This window comes from Crocuta crocuta, unplaced genomic scaffold (genome assembly GCF_008692635.1).
Source record: "Crocuta crocuta isolate KB4526 unplaced genomic scaffold, BGI_CrCroc_1.0 scaffold30, whole genome shotgun sequence".
NCBI lineage: Eukaryota > Metazoa > Chordata > Mammalia > Carnivora > Hyaenidae > Crocuta > Crocuta crocuta.
The window spans coordinates 8,081,727-8,095,014 of NW_027528345.1; the positions used below are offsets into that span (position 1 = coordinate 8,081,727).

Below are 13,288 nucleotides of genomic sequence, written 5' to 3' on the forward strand. Positions count from 1 at the left end.
TTTCCAAAAGTTTTTTTCCCTTGAATTGTTTTTTTTTTTTTTTTTTTTTTTTTTTTTTAGTGTTTATTTTAGAGGGAAACAGTGTGAGTAGGGGAGAGTCAGAGAGAGGGAGACACATAAGCTGAAGCAGGCTCCAGGTTTCTAGTTGTCAGCGCAGAGCCCAATGCAGGGCTTGAACCCACAAACTGTGAGATCATGTCCTGAGCCAAAGTTGAATGCTTAACTGACTGAGCCCCCCAGGGGACCCCCCTCCCATTTTTATTTTTTTATGTTTATTTTTTATAGTTTATTGTCAAGTTAGTTTCCATATAACATCCAGTGCTCATCCCAACAAGTGCCCTCCTCCATGCCCATCAACCATTTTCACCTCTCCCTCACCACCATCAACCCTCAGTTTGTTCTCAGTATTTAAGAGTCTTTTATGGTTTNTTTATTTATTTTTTGAGAGACAGAGACAGAGACAGAGATAGAGTGTGGGCAGGAAGGGACAGAGAGAGAGGGAGACACAGAATCCCAAGCAGGGTCCAAGCTCTGAGCTGTCAACACAGAGCCCGCCTTGGGGCTTGAACCCATGAACTGTGAGATCATGACCTGAACCGAAGTGGATCGCTCAACTGACTGAGCCACCCAAGCACCCTGACCCTGGAATTCTTTAATCAGAGAGCAAGTCATAAAATTAATACTCTTTCTTTTAGGTCGCTGATTATGTTGTAACTTATCTTGGTAACTTACCCAGGTATCCAATCTGTCCTAGATCACTAGCCTTCACTTACCAGTGCATCAACTCCTGACTGGGGTAGATAGTCAAAGGGCACACTTTGTTTTCCTTGCCTCCCCACCCTTTATGTTCAAACACTTAGAAATGGCATGAAAACATAAAAAGAACACCAAAATAACATTGTCAGACTCGAAAACAAAAGTAACACCTCTGAGGGCACGAAGTAGAGAAGAATGGCAAAGTGACATGCAGGAAGAAAACCTCAGACCAGCCGGGCTCTGTTTCCAGAGCAAGCCAAACAGCCAGAAATTTTAGGTCCCGTGGAATCAGAGAGACTAAAAGCACCTTGTTCAAAAGGAGGGACCTGGAGCCAGACTTGCTTCTTAAAACTCAGGGGCTGGGGTAGGGCTGTCCCAACAGTAAAAAAGGGCTGGAAGTTAAAGCTGCCACCAGCATTTACCTGAGGGCTAGAGGTTACACAAATCTAAGTACCTAAGCGGACCGCGGAAGCAGCCAGGACCCGGCTCAAGATTCACTTCACTGCGTGGCAGGCCCTGCAATCCTCCCCCAAACTACATGGATCTGCAATATTGTAGTGAGTCCATTGGAGGAGAGCCTTGGGTTGTTTTTATTTTCTGGCTATTTTGAGTAACACTGATTTCCTCTGCACTGCCACCTATCGCTCCGGGAACAGCAGCGCCAGCGCTCTGCCCAGTACCTGTCTGCAGGCCTGAATTCCCACATGGCCAGGCGCTCCCTGTAGAAAAGGACTGTGTCCAGTCTATCCCTTGTCCCAGCTCATCACAGTGGCTGGAGGAGGGACACACCACTGAAGCTTGCTGCAACCATGAAAAGTGTCATCTTAGCCAGGGGAAGCGGGCAAGCTGAAATGAGACTTTGGGGGCTCCTGGATGGGTCAGTCTGTTACGCATCTGACTTCAGCTCAGGTCATGATCTCAAGGTTGGTGGGTTCCAGCCCCTCATCGGGCTCTGTGCGTGGCGGCTCAGAACTTGGAGCCTGCTTCAGATTCTGTGTTTCCCTGTCTCTCTCTGCCCCTCCCCGACTCATGCTTTGTCTCTGTCTCTCTCAAAAATAAACAAACAATTAAAAATGTAATAAAAATTAAAAGTGAAATGAGATTTTGGTATTATCTGTGGAGAGGCCCTTTAGGATACGTCATTGAAGAGCTCTTTTACAGAGTGACAGCCAGATCACATCACACCAGAACACTGAAAACGGAATGAGACAGGCGCATTGATGGCAAAAACACACCGTATAGAGCTGTGAGCTCCTGTGCAATTTTAAAAAATAGATTTATTGACATACTCTTCTCAGGCTGTAAAATGCATCCATTTAAAGTGATTTTTCAGTGATTTTTAGTTTTCTTCAAATTGTGCCACTATCACAAAAATCTGATTTTAAAACATTTTCATCACCACAAAATGCAACCCCATATACCTCAGCCGGCACTCAATGTCTTCCCTCTCACCCACCTACCCCCAGGCCGAGGCAGCTGCTAATTACTACTGTCTGTCTCCATAGATTTGCCAATTCTCGATATTTCATATAAATCAAATCATGCAATACATGGTCCTTTATAATTGGCTTCTTCCACTCAGTGTAAGGGGTTCTGGGTTTATCCATATTGTAGCACATATCAGTACTTCATTCTTTTCTGGCTGAGTAGTATTCCAGTGTGTGGATATACCACATGCTGTTTATCCATTCTGATAGGAACTTGGGTTGTTTTTATTTTCTGGCTATTTTGAGTAACACTGATTTGAACAGNAGAGTTCGGAGTCTGCTTCGAATTTTGTGTCTCCCTCTCTCTGCCCCTTCCCTACTCACACTCTGTCTCTCGCTCAAAAATAAATAAGCATTAACAAAATTTTAAAAAATAATAGTCAGATGGATCTTTTTCTCATCGGTGTCCCACCCAATCTCAGGCTCCCATGCCCCCAAAGGCTTGATTATCTTACACCAACTACACCTCCCACACTAGCCTCCAATGGTCCCCATTCTGACCTCCCTCAGGTCCAGTTGAATGTTCTAGCCAGGACTTTCCCCCATGAGGGTCCCCTAGTGGCTCCTCTCATTCCCAGCCTCCACCATCTCTGCTTCCAGGTACTTCCATCTCCGCCTTCCAGGTACTATCAAGTGAGACACCCCCAGCTTTCTTTGAATCATATTTACACTTTATCTCATAAAGACTCCCTGGGCCTCCTAAGGGCCAATAAATTCAACCAAGATAATGAACTCAGGAGAGCATTTAAGAGGTGCTTGCTGCACACACATGCCCGTCTCACAACTTGTCTGTGTCATGAGCCTTTCCTGACTCTAACACCCTCCCCCAACAGAACGGCTTACCCATCCCTTATGCCCCATGGGGCCAGAAACACTTTTATCAGACACCAGCAATACTTTACTGTGACTATTTGTTTTCATATCTGCCTTTCCACCAGACTGTGAGATAGGATTCTTTACCTCTGAATCCTAAGTGCTTAGCATTTTGCCTGGTATTATTGGCGAGTATTTAATACATGATTGGTGAATGAATAAATGACTGAATGAAGTCTCTACCCTATATATACATCAATATACTTCTTCACCCAGCCAAATGATGCATAAAATTATAATATTAGATATTATGAGATTTTCTTCTTTGGGTTTAAGAATTTGTATCTTATTAAAGGATGAACACTTTTCAGTTGTCTAAGCCTCAGTGTGAGTGATTTCCTTACAGGGAAGTGTATGGAGTTATTAGGAGAAATGATTGCTTGAGGTGCCTAATAAGGGGTGAAGAAAGGGGAAGATACGGAAGGATAATCAGAAAACCAGAGAAGCTTTTCCTCTTTAACAGCTTTTCTGAGGAGCTGCTCTGGTTGCTATAGCAACAGCAGCACTTTGTGGTACTTCCTCCCAGCTTCCTACCTGCCAGTGAGGAGGAACTGAAAGCCACAACCTGTTAACCCAGCAGGGCATTCTCTTGGCATCTCTTGAGAGGGGAGCTGGGGGGTAGCTTGGGGAGGTAACAGCCTGCGCTGAACCAGCAAGGGTGGCGAAGGAAAGCAGCTAAAGGGAGGGCAGGACCACACTGCTACCAGGAGGTGAAGGCTAATGCGTGGGCACCAGTGACACAGGAGTGGGGCGTAAGCTGCCACAGTCGGCAAATAATCACAGCTGGGGCAACAGTTCTTGGAGCTGATTACCCAGAGATCCTCTGACTTAATTGATTTTATACGACCTCCTGACTGCAAAATTGGGAGCTTCAGACAATAAAGGCAATTTTCAAAGGACAGCTGCTTGCTCCAACGGACACCCCACACAGAATTGTTTACTGGAGCTTCTAATGACTTATTCTTCTCAACTAAGCCAGAAAATGTTTTTCTAAACAAGAAATGGGGGAAATGCCAGAACTATGAATAGAAGATTGTGCATGAGGGTGTTGCTACAGTGTGTAATTAGTAGTCTTCCTAATCAAATCAGCAGCTTTGTTGTAAGATTTGCCCATTTCTCCAGCAGAAATATGATTTGAAAATGCTAACAAAATGTCATCTTTCTAGGTTCTTCCTTTTGCTCATTCTAAGTTTCGAGCATAACTCAAATCAACAGTATTTACTTTTTGCAAGGTATAAGGAAAGGGGAGAATTAGAGGTAATCATAAATTACATTTGATACATTTACTAATCAGTTTAATTCATTTATTGCTGTGTTACAAACAATCCAAAATGGAACCATAAGGAAATTGTGAATTCAGGAAAAAAAAATTGGAGCTCATAAAAGTTTTCTTTCAGAGAGAATCTTCTTTTCTATCAACACCGAAGGGAAAACTTATCCAAACAATTCCTAGAGTTGATCACGGTTCATTGAGGAACAAAACAGCAGAAACATATAATTTCATGGCAACTCCCACCAAACGCAGCCTCTCATTACCAGCAACAAGCCAAATAATGTACTTAGCAACCCTGCTGCTGGCATTTAGCCTTTGTCTTTCTCACATCTGGTGCTCTGAGTATGATGCATTTAATAAACATGTTGATAAGCCAATAATTTATTTCTGGCACTATTTTTGCTTCTTTTTACACCAAACTTCATTCATGGGGTGGAAACGTCTTGATTGTCTCATTGTTCAGTGACCTTTCTTACTATGTTGATATGAGACTTTGCAAAGCATGCGAATGAGCCCGGTCTTAGAAATCAAGCCTTGTACTAGCCACAGGTTGACATTTTGTCCCACAGCCAAGGTGCAGCGTGAGGGAGCTCGACCTCAGAGCATTCCCGGAAGGCATCTCAGAGTCACAACAACATCAGGAATCGATGTATTCTGTGACCTCTGGATGACAATGCACAGTTCTTTTCTACAGCTACATGTTGAGTAGGAAAATCAAATAGAGCCAATGTGATTTGGCTTATGAAATTTTTATGTGAAAAGCAGGCAGATGGAGATACCAGATAGTTACAGAACAACCAAAGACTGTTTGGTATGTCTTCTAAAACAGAGATTCATTCTACAAAATCTAAATGGGTCTTCTTTGCATAAGGATGTCATCCATGCATCCATGTGGCCTCCATTAACTCTGTGAGGGGATAGAATAAACCAGTGGTTACTCTTCAGAGGACAGGAGCTCAGATCCTCGCGGGGAAAGCAGGTAGATAGATTCAGCAGTATGCTATGACAGAGAAACACCTAGACCAGGAATAAGAAGCAGCCTGATTCTACTCCTAGCTCTGCCACTAACAAATTATCATGTAACCTAAATCTGAGTTTCTGTATCAGTTAGCTATTACCACACGGCAAACCACTCCAGAACTTAATGGCAAAAAACAGCAATGCCTTATGATTTCAAATCATATCTACGACTACATGGTTCTGCCGATCTGGGAGAGGCTCAAGTGAGCTCAACTGGAATCCACTGACAGATCACTCCGGGCTGGAGAGTCTAGGATGGCTTCAGCTGTGACAAACTGATTCTGCTTCATGAAGTTTATTTCAGTTTCCAGCGGGCTAGCCTGGGACTGTTCTTACAGTGGGGGGCAGAATGAAGGAGAAACAGGGGAGGAGAGGAGGGAGGAAGGGGAGAGGAGGGGAGGGAAGGGAAAAGAGAAAGAGAGGAAGGGAGAGAGAGTGTGTGTGCAAGAGAGAGACTTAGAGAGAAAAAGAGACAAAGAGAAAGAGAGAGAACATGGTCTCTTGAGAGCTAGGCTTGGAACTGGCCCTCCAACACTTCTACCACATTCTACCATATTCCTGTGATGTGCCCTTTATGCAAGTTTGTCTTGAGTAGTAAGCGAGTTGGTCTCTGCGTAGAACGTACACAGTAAATTGGGAAATGTCATGCGGCAGATATAACAAGACATCCAACACGACATCTGTCTTCTCGTTGCCCTCCACAAGATACACAGACTTACACCCTCATGACAGATGAAGTCAGTAATGACAGTTGGAGGCAGGGGATGTCATCTGAGATATTTTATGTACTTATGCACTGTTCCACTGAGCTTTGCAGTGGCTTGGTACAGGAATGTATCCACGAAAATGCCATACATACAACCAACAAATAAGAACTGGGAAAAACACAACTGATAGTAGGAAATCAAGACCCAAGGTTATGGGTGGTAAGGGACACTAGCCCAGATATGTAAGCCATAAGGACAGTATCATGACTATATTTGAGTTTAATATTTGTCTCTGTATGTCCTAGAAGTGAACAGCAACAACAAAAAAGATGGGTTACACAAGCTGACCTGTGAAGGTACGAGGCTGCCAGCACCTTCACCCTCTGCACCCTCTGCGTACTGATTGCTGAGAAGCAGTGTAATGTAATGTACTTAAGTGCCCATGGTCTCACCAGGCTGTGCTGAATGTTGGGTATTGCAGGGAGGCAAGCAGAGAGCACTCTGGGCTCTCAGCTGTGAGGTGCAGACTGTGGTCAGAAGAACAGGGGTTTGTGAAACAAGATGAAGGAGGGGCACCTGGGTGGCTCAGTCCATTAAGCATCCAACTTTGGCTCAGGTTGTGATCTCTGAGTTTGTGGGTCTGAGCCCCACGTTGGGCTCTGTGCTGACAGCTCAGAGCCTGGAACTTGCTTCAGATTCTCTGTCTCCCTCTCCTCGGCCCTCCCTTGCTTATACTCTGTCTCTCCCTCTCAAAAATAAGTAAACATTAAAAAAAACAAAGGTAAAGGAAAATGATACGAATTTTTCCATTCATGCCAGTGACACAATGTTTCCTTTTAAAATAAATTTAAGTATTAGAAACAAGTCAATATAGATATCAATATTAAGAGTGCAGATGATGTAAAGGTAAGGCACACTTGTGAAGGTGTGATCTAAACACGTGATGTTTGAGAAGCAGCTTTCTGGGACATTCATTTATGAGCGGCAATAGTTCCCGGTGAACTTTCCAGAATGAGTTAGTAGCAAACATCTTTCTGACTAGAGTCTGAGCACTTCAGGGAACCTGTAAGACTAGTATGCAATTATATCTATATTTATATGTAACAATATGAAATGAATCAAAATAGTACTACTATTTAAATATTCTAATTGATACAGGCATCTCACCTGTTTGCCAGATGTTACCTGCCTGGAGCACCCCCCTGTGGTTCTCTGGGTATCTTGGGGGGAAAGTGGAAGTTCCCTAAGCAAGGAGTTGACACGTTTTTTTTGTTGCTCACTCTCACCAAATGGCCACACATTGGAGTTCAGATGTGTCTCAGTGGATGTATGGCGTGTAGCTTCTGGTCTCCACTAAACTAACTCTCACAAAGTGGAGAGGATTAAAGACAAATCCCCCAAATAAGAAGCACAAGCAAACAAAAAAGAGAATGGTTGGGGGGCCTGGTGTCTCAGTCGGTTGGTCGACTGACTTTGGCTCAGGTCATGATCTCACATTTCGTGGGTTTGAGCCTGGCGTCCGGCTCTGTGCTGACAGCTAGCTCAGAGCCTGGAGACTGTGTTAGATTCTGTGTCTCCCTCTCTTTCTGACCCTCCCCTGTTCACGCTGTATGTCTCTCTCAGAAATAAATAAAACGTTAAAAAAAACAAAACCAAACAAAAAAGAGAATGGCATATCCTGTACTTCTCTGATTCTTAGGACATGCCAGCTTTTTGGATCAGCCACATTATGAGGCAAAGCAAGGTTCTGATCTCTCTGACCAAAAGTCAATCCCCAAATTTAAACTCAACAGAGAGACTACGTAAAATATGGATTCACCTCCCCTCTTATTTGTTATGAACCTTGCCTTGAGTTTGTGTTGTGCCGGTTATATTAGCTAATGGGAGCATGAAGTCATCAGGATTAGCAAGGCATTTTAAAAGGAAGCAGCTAGAACATTCATCATCATAATTGAGTGATGCTGTTCTAGTAATGAATAAAATAAGAAGAAAAGTCGCTTATTTTTATCTTTATGTCATCCTTTCAATTGCGCTCTTCTGCATACTTTGTAAGATAGGTAACATATTGGTATACTGGCATGGGTATATAATTTATAAATAAATCCATACACATTGGGAAAGCATGCTGATACATTTTTTTCGCTAATGAGGAATGTAATTAAAACAGTTGGGATATTGCTGCTTTAATTTAAAAATTAACTGGTTGAATGGAATTATTAAAGTTAGAATCACTACATTTGGAGCACATTCACATAATAATTATTTTCATTGTAAAACAGTTGATGGAAGCCTAGTCTCATCTGGCGCGGACCCAGCGCGGGTGACGGCCGCTGTTTTCCTTGTGGCCACCTGGCTGCTCCGGACCACACAGAGCTGCCACCTCTGCCATCGCCCCCTCCACCTCTCTGTAGGTGGAAACGAAGCAGGTGTCGTTTCTGGAAGGAAACTTGCCCGGCAACTCAAGCAGGAAGTGCGGCAGGAGGCGAAAGAATGGCTGGCACTGGGCGACCAGGGCCACACCTGCGCGTCGTTCCGGTCGGTGAGAATCCCGCATGTGACCCGTACGTCCCCAACAAACCCGGACAGCTGCAGAGGTGGGCATCAGCAGGCCCTTGTGAAACCAGCTTCCACTGCAGAGGAAGAACGGTTGAATTTACTCAATAAACTAAACAAAGACAAGTAAGGGAGATGGCCTCCTGGTCCAGCGGCCTCTTCCAGGGCGCGCTGAGAGAGGATCCCCAATGCTGTTCGTGCAGACAAGGAAGTTCACGGCTTTCGTGTAATTAATGTGGGGCGAATGTGTCTGTGCTAGTATTCTGTGTTACTGGCTACCCCGTGGGGCATCTGGGAAGTAATTAGGCGAACTGGCATCCCACCCCTAGGGGAGAACGTGGTTGTGGCTGGAAGGTCAAAACGTTGCAATGCCCATTGCGATGCTACTACTCACGGGCGGGGCGCATGAACGGCCTGGGGGCGGTGCCACCGTTACAGTGTCTCATCCCTACGATCCCGAAGAGCAACGGGATGCTTACCTTACGGGCCTTGTAGACATTGCTCCGCTGCAGGCAGCCCGCATCTGATCACGGCAGATACGGTCAGGAAGGAAGCAGCAGTCATCGATGCAGGCAAAAATAGACTTCAAGATCCCCTAACTGCTAACCCCAAGTTGGCCGGACAGGTGGATTGTGATGGAGTCGGAAAGAAAGCCAGTTACCTCACTCTGCTCCCTGGGGGTGTTAGTCCCATAATAGTGGTGCTGCTAATGAAGAATGCCATTATCGATGCAAAAGGGTGCTGAGGCTTGAAGAGCAAGGATTGTAGCCTAAGGAGCTTGGAAACACAAATGAATTAACTGTTGTGTCTTCTGAGGGGCACCTGGGGTGGCTCAGTCTGTTAAGCGCCTGACTTCGGCGCAGGTCATGATCTCATGGTTCACTGTCAGCACAGAGCCTGCTTCACATCCTCTGTCCCCCTCTCTCTCTGCCCCTCCCCTACTCATTCTCTCTCTCTCTCTCTCAAAATAAATAAATAAACTTTAAAAAACCTGTGTGTCTTCTGTCATAAACAAAACTTCAAGCTAACTCAAGAGGTAAAACAAGCCAATAGAAATGCAATATTTTTAAAATTTATTTTACTGAAATAGCTTAAAATGATGCATTGCATTTAGTGAAAGCTTAAGTGGGTGGGTGTTTGTGCACAAAGCTCTGTACCTCGCCATGGAGCTCGTCAGTATCATGCTAGGCCCATGATCCAGCCAAGAGAAGCCACTAACTCAGTGACTGACGTGGAGAGCATTGTCACATGGGGAATGGATGCTTACCTTTGTCAAGCCACTTCAGTTAAAATTTGCCTTTTCTAGGATTGCATTTCCCAGTGCTATTCTGATAAGAGTTGATGCTCACTTTAGGTTCCAAAACTTTTGAGTTCAACCGGTCAAACCAAAAGAAAATATGTTGCTAGAGAGAATTAGGGAGAAGGTAAAAAAGGAAGAAATGGTAATTAAATAGAAAAAAATTACTCTAATTTACATACATGTTATATGTAAAAACTACGTGGTAATGGTGCCCCAGCTGTCATCTCGTGGTTTAGTCATCGGGGAAAATGTTTAGTGTTGTTCCATGTGCAGTCTTTGGGAGGTGATTCGGTCACTAGGTATCTGCCTTCTAGAATCAGAGCCTTATATAAACAGCTCCACAGAAACACCTAGCCCTTCCCACCATTTGAGGACACAGGGAGACGGACTGGCCACGGACCAGGAAGAGGGCCCTCTCCAAAGCATACCCTTGTTGGCACCTTGATCTTGGACATCGCAGCCTCCAGAACTGTGAGAAATATATGTCTGTTGTTTATAAGCCACCCAGGCAGTGCTATTTTGTTATAAGAACCAGAATGAACTAAGACATTAATGAAGTTTATAAAAGTTATGAGGTTGATAAGGATTAGTGCTTACCAGTATGAAAAATTGCAGACTAGTTCCAGTGGCAATTACTTATTTAAGTAATGAGGAATATTGCCAGATGTCAGCTGAAAAGTGCCTGAGGTCTATTCCTTTTAAAACACTTTCTCTAGGGCCTTAAAAAACAGGTCCCTTAAAGAAAAGTAACCTAAAATAAAACCAGTGAAAGATGGCCTGTAATCTTTAAAACATTTAACTCAATGGATGAAATAATGAAAGGAAGGAAGCCATCTTGGCTTTAAGCATAGGCCATGGCCCCCACAGAAAGGAGGAAAAGACAGAGTAAGAGAGGAAGAAGTTGTCACAGTTTTTCAGGATGTTCCAAGTAAAGGAGCTTCTGACATTCCCTTATTCTTTAGACTAAAGTAACCATAAACACAGATGAATCATAAATGAGAAGCATCTTTCAAGAATAACCAGCTCTTTGTGCTCTGGCTCTTCATGCATCAGGTAGTCTCCCCAGCAGCCCTGTGGGCTGCTGAACAGACATGTACGCAAAGAAGAAGATTCTTTTCTCCTCTGGCTGGAGCTGGACCTGGGCTGGGAATGGCTCATTATAAACAAATGAGTGAGATGGAACAATGCCTGTAAGTTTAATTCCTGTGACTCCCTCCAAATCTGATTTTCCACATGTGCACAAATATACCTAGGCTTTATAACCAGCAACTGAGGCTCCAAATCATCAAAAGGCCACGTCCCTCAAAATAACCTGCCTGCCTTATCTAGTTCATCATTCATTAATTTGTTCAAATATTTATTGAGTGCCTACTATATGCCAGGCAGTGATCTAGGTGTTGGAGTGAATAAGAGATAAAAATCCAAGCAGACAATACAATCAATAAGTGAATTATACAGTAAGATAGTGACAAGTACTACCAGTACAATAGATAAAAGAGAGAAAGACAGTGCCATTGTGGGGTTGGGAAGGGTGGTAAAGCATGTCATTTTACATAAAGTGACCCAGGAAGTCTTCAATCCACATTTGAGCAAATTCTGGAAGGAGATGAGAAGGATACTAGGGGAACGAACATTTCAGGGAAAGGCAACAACTAGTGCAAAGGCCCTGGGGTAGGAGTGTGCATGCCATGTTTAAGGAAGAACTCAAGAGGAATAAGCAAAGAAGTGTTATAGATGAGGCAGGAAAGGTAATGAGGCCAGAAGGGAGTAGGGTGGGAGGGAGGCAGACTGTGTCTAGGGCGTTGGGGGCGGGGGGGAGCTTTGTTATCATTTTAGGTTTTACTCAGGGTGAGATGGGAAGCCACTGGAGAGATTTATTCTCTACAGTAACCCTATAAAGTAGGAACGATTACAGGTGAGAAATCAAAGTCTCACAAAGCTCATGAGCCAGCCCATCAAGGTCATGGATTGTGAAGAAGGATCAGGTGCTCTGAATTCAGAGTCCAGGCCCCTGGTCCTCGGGCCACAGAGGCTGAATCCAGCAAGAATCCAACAGGCTGCCCTCCCTGGCTCCCCAGGGTGGGTGGAGGTGGAATCAGGGTATGGGGGGTGGCTTGGAGCTGAGGACTCTGGCACTAGATGCTTGCCACAAGGAAAAGCAGCAAGATGGCAGCAAAACCATAAGAGACTTTTAAATATAGAGAACAAACTGAGGGTGGAAGGGGGCAGGGAAANCCCCACGACAGAGGTGGCAGTCTTAAATGCCAGGCTAGGGGCCTGGGCTTCATCCTCCTAGCAAATGGCTTTCAAATTTGATTTGTTTGTTCTGCTTTTTAGCAGTGGATCTTGATAAAATAAAATATTACATAGGAAGTCCAATAAACCAAGCAGGCTAGGGAAGCAGAGACCCTGGATTCCTGCAGATGTGGCCTCTCACTCCCCCTAAAGAGTGGCTGGGGGGAGGGGACAGTGGTAAAGCCAGTGAAGAGTGAAAGGGAGGTGGGGCTGGGAAAGCGGGGAGGGGGGGCATTGAGGAAACAAAAGGGAGACTGCTTTGAGCTGATTTTTTGTCTTCTTTCTTCCTTCCTTCTTTGTTTCTTCCTTCCTTCCTGTTCCTTCCTTCGTTCCTTTACTTTTTTCCTTCTTTCCTTTCTTCGTTTCTTTCTTCCTTCCTTTCTGTCTTCTTTCTTTCCTTTTTCCCTTCCTTTCTTCTTTTTCTTTATTTTCCTTCCTTCTTAGTAATTTAGGCAAGAAGCTTGCATACAAGCACCTTAGCCTTTCTAATACCCGCTGAACTGTGAAAACCACTGGTCTAGGCATACAGGGTTCAGAAGAGAGTTCTCCTCTCCCTCCTTCTTCTCTTCTCCCTCCCCTTCCTTCTTCTCTTCTCCCTCCCCTTCCTTCCTCTCCATGTTCATCTTGTCTTTATTTTTCTTCTTCTTCCTTTTTTTATTTGTTAAAGTTTATTTATTTTGGAAGAGAGAGAGACAAAACAAAAACAAAAGCAAAAACCCAAGCAGGCTCTGTGCTGTCAGAGCAGAGCCCAACGTGGGGCTTGAACTCACAAACTGTGAGACCATGACCCGAGTCGAAACCAAGAGTCAGACGCCCAACTAACTGAACCAACCAGATGCCCCTCTTTCTTTCCTCTTTTAAAAATTAGCAAAGCATCCGATACCTACCAAAGAACACAGTCTTTTCAAGCGTTAGAGTCCGGAGCACCTCGGGGTGGAAGCCATGTGTGATGTGCTGAAGCCTCGGGTCTAACACAGAATCTGCCAGAGTACACACTCGATAAATGGCTGTTGAATTATGAATG

General features: G+C 44.3%; 1 pseudogene; it reads left to right on the forward strand.

The window, feature by feature from the left end:
• Window positions 1-9,414, forward strand: part of LOC144222955 (bifunctional methylenetetrahydrofolate dehydrogenase/cyclohydrolase, mitochondrial pseudogene) — a 32,697-nt pseudogene extending 23,283 nt beyond the window's left edge.
• The last annotated feature ends 3,874 nt before the right edge of the window (window positions 9,415-13,288 follow it).